Source organism: Rhineura floridana, chromosome 8, assembly GCF_030035675.1.
Source record: "Rhineura floridana isolate rRhiFlo1 chromosome 8, rRhiFlo1.hap2, whole genome shotgun sequence".
NCBI lineage: Eukaryota > Metazoa > Chordata > Lepidosauria > Squamata > Rhineuridae > Rhineura > Rhineura floridana.
In genome coordinates this window covers 118,619,684-118,626,415 of record NC_084487.1, presented here as the reverse complement: position 1 = coordinate 118,626,415, position 6,732 = coordinate 118,619,684, and the positions used below count along the sequence as shown (strand labels likewise).

At 40.3% G+C, this 6,732-nt stretch overlaps 1 protein-coding gene across 1 annotated transcript in view; it reads right to left on the bottom strand.

Moving 5' to 3' along the window:
• CAMK1D (calcium/calmodulin dependent protein kinase ID) overlaps positions 1-6,732 on the bottom strand; it is a 351,451-nt gene that overhangs the window by 81,147 nt on the left and 263,572 nt on the right. The gene's annotated exons all lie outside the window — the stretch shown is intronic.

The window sequence follows — 6,732 nt, the reverse complement described above, 5'->3', positions numbered from 1 at the left end:
ATCTGACAACATTTCAGTGCCAAAAATATGCAACAACGCACAAAATCAGACAGGGGGCAAATACTTTTTCACAGCACTGTATATATAGTTTCAAATATGCATTCCATTAAAACTCAAAGATTCAGCATGGGAAGCAACAAATACAAAAAAGTAAATCATTCCATTAACATCCAACTAAATAGCTGAAAAATGTTAAAGGCCAACTCCTCTGCTAAAACTGACATGAACAATGTGTCCTGTAATTACTCCAATTACTAATATGCTGGGGGGAAATGTGATGAGTAATTTCACATGTCGGATCAGCCTCCCTTCTATCCTCCATTTTTGTCTGACTATTGGTAGTAGAAGGTGCTGTGTCAGGTGTTTCCAGGTAGTCTTAGAGATCACAGCTGCACACCTTGATATTCATGCCACCTGATTAGTCTCAAACTGTACTTGTATTGTGGGTAAAGTTTAGAGTGAACACCATCATTTATGCCAATCTTCCCATAATCATCCCCTCCTTTTTTATTACCACAAATAAGATGCTTCAGTGATTAACTTAATTAATTAGTTATGATTAAGTTACTTAATTCATTACAATAAGTTGTGGTGATGCCCATTGGTTTACATGGCTTTAAAAATATTAGGCAATTTCATGAAGAACAGGTATATCAACGGCAACACTGGCCAGGGTTTTTCCCATTACAGTGTTGCAAGAAGACCTGCACTTGGCTGACTTTCTTTTCTCCTAAAGATACAGGATCAGTCTCATGCCATGAACCTCGCAACCCTACTTCTGGGCTGTGTGTACGTATCGGTACATAAAGCAGGGAGGCCCACCTATCCAGATCAGATGATACTAATAAGGTTATGTACCTTGAAGAATTAATGCCTTTGTTCTTCTTTTGCCATTCCTTTTGTGTCATGTCTCTTAGTTTGTGAACCTGCAGGCACGGGCTGTCTTTTAACCTCTGTACGACACTTAGAAAATTTTAGGTGCTTTATACGTGACAATAGCAGCAGCAACAACAACAACAGAACCTCCAGGGGATAATATCATGCCTTGCTTGTAAGCACCTGAAAGGTACCTGACTGGCATTGTTAGGGGCAGAATGCTGGACCAAACAGACCTCCAATCTGATCTAGCCAGTCAGTCCTTATATTCTTATGATAAGGCCTGACAGTGGTGTGCTGTTAGCCATAAGACAAGATTTTCTGTTACACTGTTACTCTGTTAGGCATCCGCTTTGGCTTAACTTTTTATCTGAAGCATCCTGACAAGGTATCAGAAATCTAAGCCTTAAATACTGTATAAGCATTGCTTGCCAAGGCACAGTTTTCAGCACAGAAAGTGTTAACTTCACAAAGCCCTCAAAATGGCCAGGTTGGAAGGAAATATTTGCTCATCTCTGCAGAGCAACAAAGCTTCACAAAGGAGACTGGAGAATTATGATTTCGCAGAGGTTCTGGCCAGATTTTATTTCACAAGTATTTTATTCTTACGCTTAATGTAGTTTATGTGAGGCCCTGTTTCAATCAATGTTCAAGGAGTCAATGACATTTTTTGTGAGAGGCCTGAATGAAATGGCAGAAAACTGTAATTTGGAGACCAAAAGGAAGAACATTGCACAGAAAGAGAAAGAGAGAGAGATTACTGATTGGCATCCTGAACAATGGACTCACAGAAAGACTACAATGTCTGAATTTTGGAATCCAAAGGGACAGTGTAAAAGCTGGAATGGAACAGGCTGAAATAGCCACTTCATAAGTAAAACTCATGCCAAAATTTGTGGGACAGGTCAGAGACCCTTGAGAACAGTATTTTAGAACTGGGATGCATCTTAACCTCTTTACACCCAGAACCCACTTGGAACAGAATGGAATGGCAATGAATAATGAATGAATGAATAAAATTTATTTCGGTCATAGACCAGCCAAGTTTATATAAATACCATACAGAAATTACATTTTACAAAAAGAAACCACAAGATAATAACATGGGAATAAAAAGAGTAATTAACAATTAAAATACTTGCTCCATGTCTAGTATCTTTTCCTGCAAATAATGGCAGCTGCACAAAATTTGGCTACCTTAATGGTGACCACTGGATTACAGTCGGCTAACAGGAAAGAAAGATAACCAGCTTCAGAATCCTCTGGAACTGCTTGTATGATAGGAGTAATAAAAACATAGCGGAGATCTCAATAAAAAGAACAATACAGAAGGACATGTGTTATTGTCTCTACCTCCCCATTCTCACATGGACAGACCCGTTCACAGTAGGGAACTCCATTATATCTGCCCTCAAGCAAAGCGGAGGGCAGGACATTATGTCTAGCCAGTGTGAACGCTTTCCTATATTTAGCGACAGTTAAGTTTACCAGATAGGGCACAAGAGAAAAAACTCTATGATTCAAACCCGGGTTATGCCGCAACCAAACTTAAAGTAGTTTGGAGCTCGACATCCTTGATCCGTTGAAGAATAGCCATTTTGGCCTTAGAAAACCCAAGTTCAATAAGCACCTCAGGGGAAAAACCAAGGGCATAAATTTTATTATATAGTAAGCGCTTCCACTTGGTCTGAAAAGAATCTTCTAACGTCAGAGGGGCCAACCCTAAGGGGGTGAAAATCATATTGAGCCAGTAATTCAATCTGTAGATCCAAACATGGGACTCTAAGAGAATAAGACCAGCCTCGAGGAGAACAACTACGTTAGGTACACAGGGAGGGAGGCCAATTATGGATCTAAGGAATTTAGATTGAATAGCTTCCAAAGCCACAAAGTTCTCAAAAGCACAAAATTGCGCACCATACAACATTTATGCTATTACCTTGGCACTAAAAACCTGTATCGCAGAGGAAATATGTTGTCCCCCTTTACTATAAAAGAAGGACAACAATGCCTTTACATTCCTCTGTGCGTTCACGGAATGGCAATGTCTGAGCTAGCCAAACCAACCAACTACATTCCACAGTCAGTCACACATGACTAGATGAAATACAGTAAGCCACTCTGGGCAATAAACAGTATACCAGAAAAACTTGTGAATATGGTTTATTTCAATTGCTCAAAAGTTGGTGTTCTGTACTGTTTTTCTGGAATGTCTATGATAGCTTAGAACAGGTATTAGAATGTAGTTTCTGTGGACTTTTTGCGGTTCAGTACCACAAAACAACCGTTTTGGGCTGTTCTTCAAGGGTACGATTTATTGCCTGAAACAGATATTGGAATGTGGTTTCTGTGGATGTTTTGTGGCTTGTTACATGAACTTATCTAGGCATGTGAAACTGATGAATTTGGTTACTTTGGAGTTGGTCTTCTGTTTTTCCAGAATATGTTTTTTTGCCCATAATGGGTATTGGAACATGGTTGCTGTGGTTTTTGTGGCCTAATGCATTACTCCCATTTCAATATGTGTGACTTATGAATTTGATTAGTTTGATTAGCTCAGAACTTGCTGTTCTGGGTTCTTCCATTTGGTTCTGGATGAGTGTGAAGGGGGTTAATAAATGTTAATATAAGAACGGTTTCATTTCTAAAGTCTTGTTCTCAAGCATTGCTAACACATCCTAGTGTTTATGGAAATTGGTTTTATTTATAAAGGGACTTTCTGGCTTTTACACTGTCCTGAAGTGAAAAGTAGCAACAACTCTGGAAACATAATGGTGCTTATAAGAGCAAAAAAGCTGCCCTCATATCAATTGTAAACTCCAAGGAGGAGGAAAATGAAAGACTTCTCCAACGGATTGCATCAGGGAAGTGTTGGCCTTGGTCAACATTTCCTAATCTGATTCCTATAATAGAGGCCAGCAACAGAATGCATGTAAGAACCAAGCTATTTCAGAGAATGCAGGGATACGTTATGTTTGAGTAGGCTTTGGATTTCTATCTGTAGGATGAAATGCTTTTGGCATAATGCTTTTTGGCATTAATGCTTTTGGCATTTCCTTCACTTAATTACAGTGGTGTTATGATCAGCCACAGGGAGTTCAAGGTGAAGAAAATGGGCTTCAATGCTCTTTTACTGAAGACAGGAAAAGTGGTTTCCTGGCCAGACAAAAATGGAAGAAAGCTTTTCTCTTTATTGTGGAAACAAGTGCATCTTACTGTAGATTGTCTCTGCCTTGCAGCTGCTGTTATTATCTAATCTGAATGAACATACACTTATAAAGCAGTCTGGATTTTTCTTTACCTCATAGTTCTTTGTAGTTCTGTTTGTGAGGTAAAACAGAATGGGATTCAGTTGAAAGTGATTACTTAAAGGAGGTTTGCGCTAGTCGCAATTCTGATGCTACTTACACAGCTAGTATCTTTGGCACCTAAAATAATAAAATATGACTTAGGCTTAAATAAGTTTTCAAAGACTTGGAGGAGCCCTGAGAAGAATTAACTGCCAGCAGCTCCCTCTCTCACATCTAGGCTCTGCGTACACCATAGTTAGTCAATGTTTCTCTGTCCTAAAATCAGGCCGTAAGCTGGCCTGATCTAGATAACTGTACTCCAGAGACACACAAGAGTCAGAGACAGGTTTTACACAAAAAACTACCTTGCGAAGAATTATTGAAGAACTGAACAGTGATCAGATACATCATGTGCTAATAAAAATTCATAGTAAATTCTTAAGACTCCTAAAGAATTTAACTAATTCATTTTCATTTTCCAATATTTTCAAGCTTGGAATATCTATTCCCCTTCTGAAATCTTTGCCCCCACCACTGAAAGGCAGCCTCTTTGCAAATCCCAGTTCAGATTTGGTCTCTCTAATTGGCTCACAGAAACACTAGCTACTTAAATGGGTTACATTTGTTTTTGGTTCAACACAGAGGTAGGCTAAGAAACAGTCTGATTATTCTTGCACTAAATTTGCTGGCATCTGGAGAATTCTGAGATCCATTTTCTTTCGATGCTACTTTGAAGATCCCTGATGGCTGGTGAGCCCTCAGATGCAGCTTTACTGATCTGAAGGCTGGACCATGACATCTTCTGGATGATAATAACCCTAAATGAATTCATTCCATATAATGTGCCTTACTTGCTGCACATCATCAGATACCTCAACTGCATGAGGCTATGCAGCTTGGCTAATGTAGCTTGAATTAAGAATCTTCATTTGTACTTTCTTGTTCATGAACATGTGTTCTCATGCCAGGGGAGAAACACATAGAAACAATCTTAGCCATAAATACACTGGAACTTTAAATTTGAAATGTTCTGTCACAGCTTCTATGTGCAATGCGGGCCTTTTCTGTGGTAGCCGCCTGGTTATGTGATTCCTTCCCTAGGGGGTTAAGACTGGTCCCATCACTGATGACTTTTAGGCAGGCAGAAAAAACATTTTTATTCTACTTGGTTTTTAATGGTTTTCAATTTGAGAATGAAGGGTTTGCCTCTGCTCCTCTTGGCTTTTAATGTGCTACTTTAATTCTGTTGTATATTGTCTTGGGGGGGGTATTTTCCAATGTTCTGTGCTAATGGTGGAAGAGGCTATACACAGTAAGAACAGTGTAGGCAGAGAAAGCGACATCTGTGCTCTGCATCCACTGATATTCAACTGACATGTCCGTATTTTTTCTCATTGATGGACTATCCAAACTGACTACTTGACATTCAGAGAGTTCTTGGGAAAGACTGTAGTCACAGCTTTCTTTTCTTTTTTTAAAGAGAATAATAACTAGGGTTTTCCTCTACCATGAAGCACATAGCATTTCCAGCCATGGTAATAACTTTGGGGCACAGCTACTGATAAATTCCAAGATAACCTATATATCAAATTGTATATGCCAACATTTTTAAATTGGTTATTGTCATCACTTCATCTATCTGGAACTCCCTTCCAAAACATCTTTGTGATGCCAGCTCCATTTTTCTTTCACATCTTGCCTAAAACACAATCTTCTACATGATGCCTTTGACTTTGTGTAATCTTTATCTTCAGATGAAGTGAAGCCTAAGTAGATGCAATTGCATATGGTCACATTCATCCCTGGCTGTCATTGCTTCCCCCTGCTTTCCTGTTTTCCCTAATGCTTAAATGTAGACTATAATTGGCCTCGGTCACCCTGATGGATGACCTTTATTGGGAGAAGGACAGGGGGAGTGTGACCCTATTACTCTTACTTGATTTCTCAGTGGCTTTTGATACCATTGACCATGGTATCCTTCTGGGTCGGCTTGGTGAGATGGGTATTGAAGGCACTGTTTTACAGTGGTTCCAATCCTATCTCCAAAGTCATTTTCAGAGAATTGCATTGGGTGATTGTCTTTCGGCCCCCTGGCAGATATGCTGTGGGGTGCTGCAGGGTACCATCTTGTCCCCCATGCTGTTTAACATCTATATGAAGCCCTTGGGAGTGGTCATCAGGAGATATGGGGCGAGGTGTCAGCAGTATGCTGATGATACCCAGTTCTATTTCTCTGTAATATCTGAATCGGGAGAGGCCGTGCAATCTGGATCGCTGCTTGGACTCGGTGGTGAGCTGGTTGAGGGCCAGTAAACTTAGTGTGAATCCTAGCAAGACGGAGGCGCTGAGGATTGGTGGTTCCCGAGTTCAGATGATTGGTCAGTTGCCTGCTTTGGATGGGGTCGTACTCCCTTTGAAAGAGCAGGTCCGTAGTCTGGGGGTGCTCCTAGATCCATCTTTGTCACTAGAGGCCCAGGTGACCTCAGTGGCTAGGAGTGCCTTTTACCAACTTTGGCTGGTAAGACAGCTGCAGCTGTTTCTGGACCGGGATAGCCTGACCACTGTT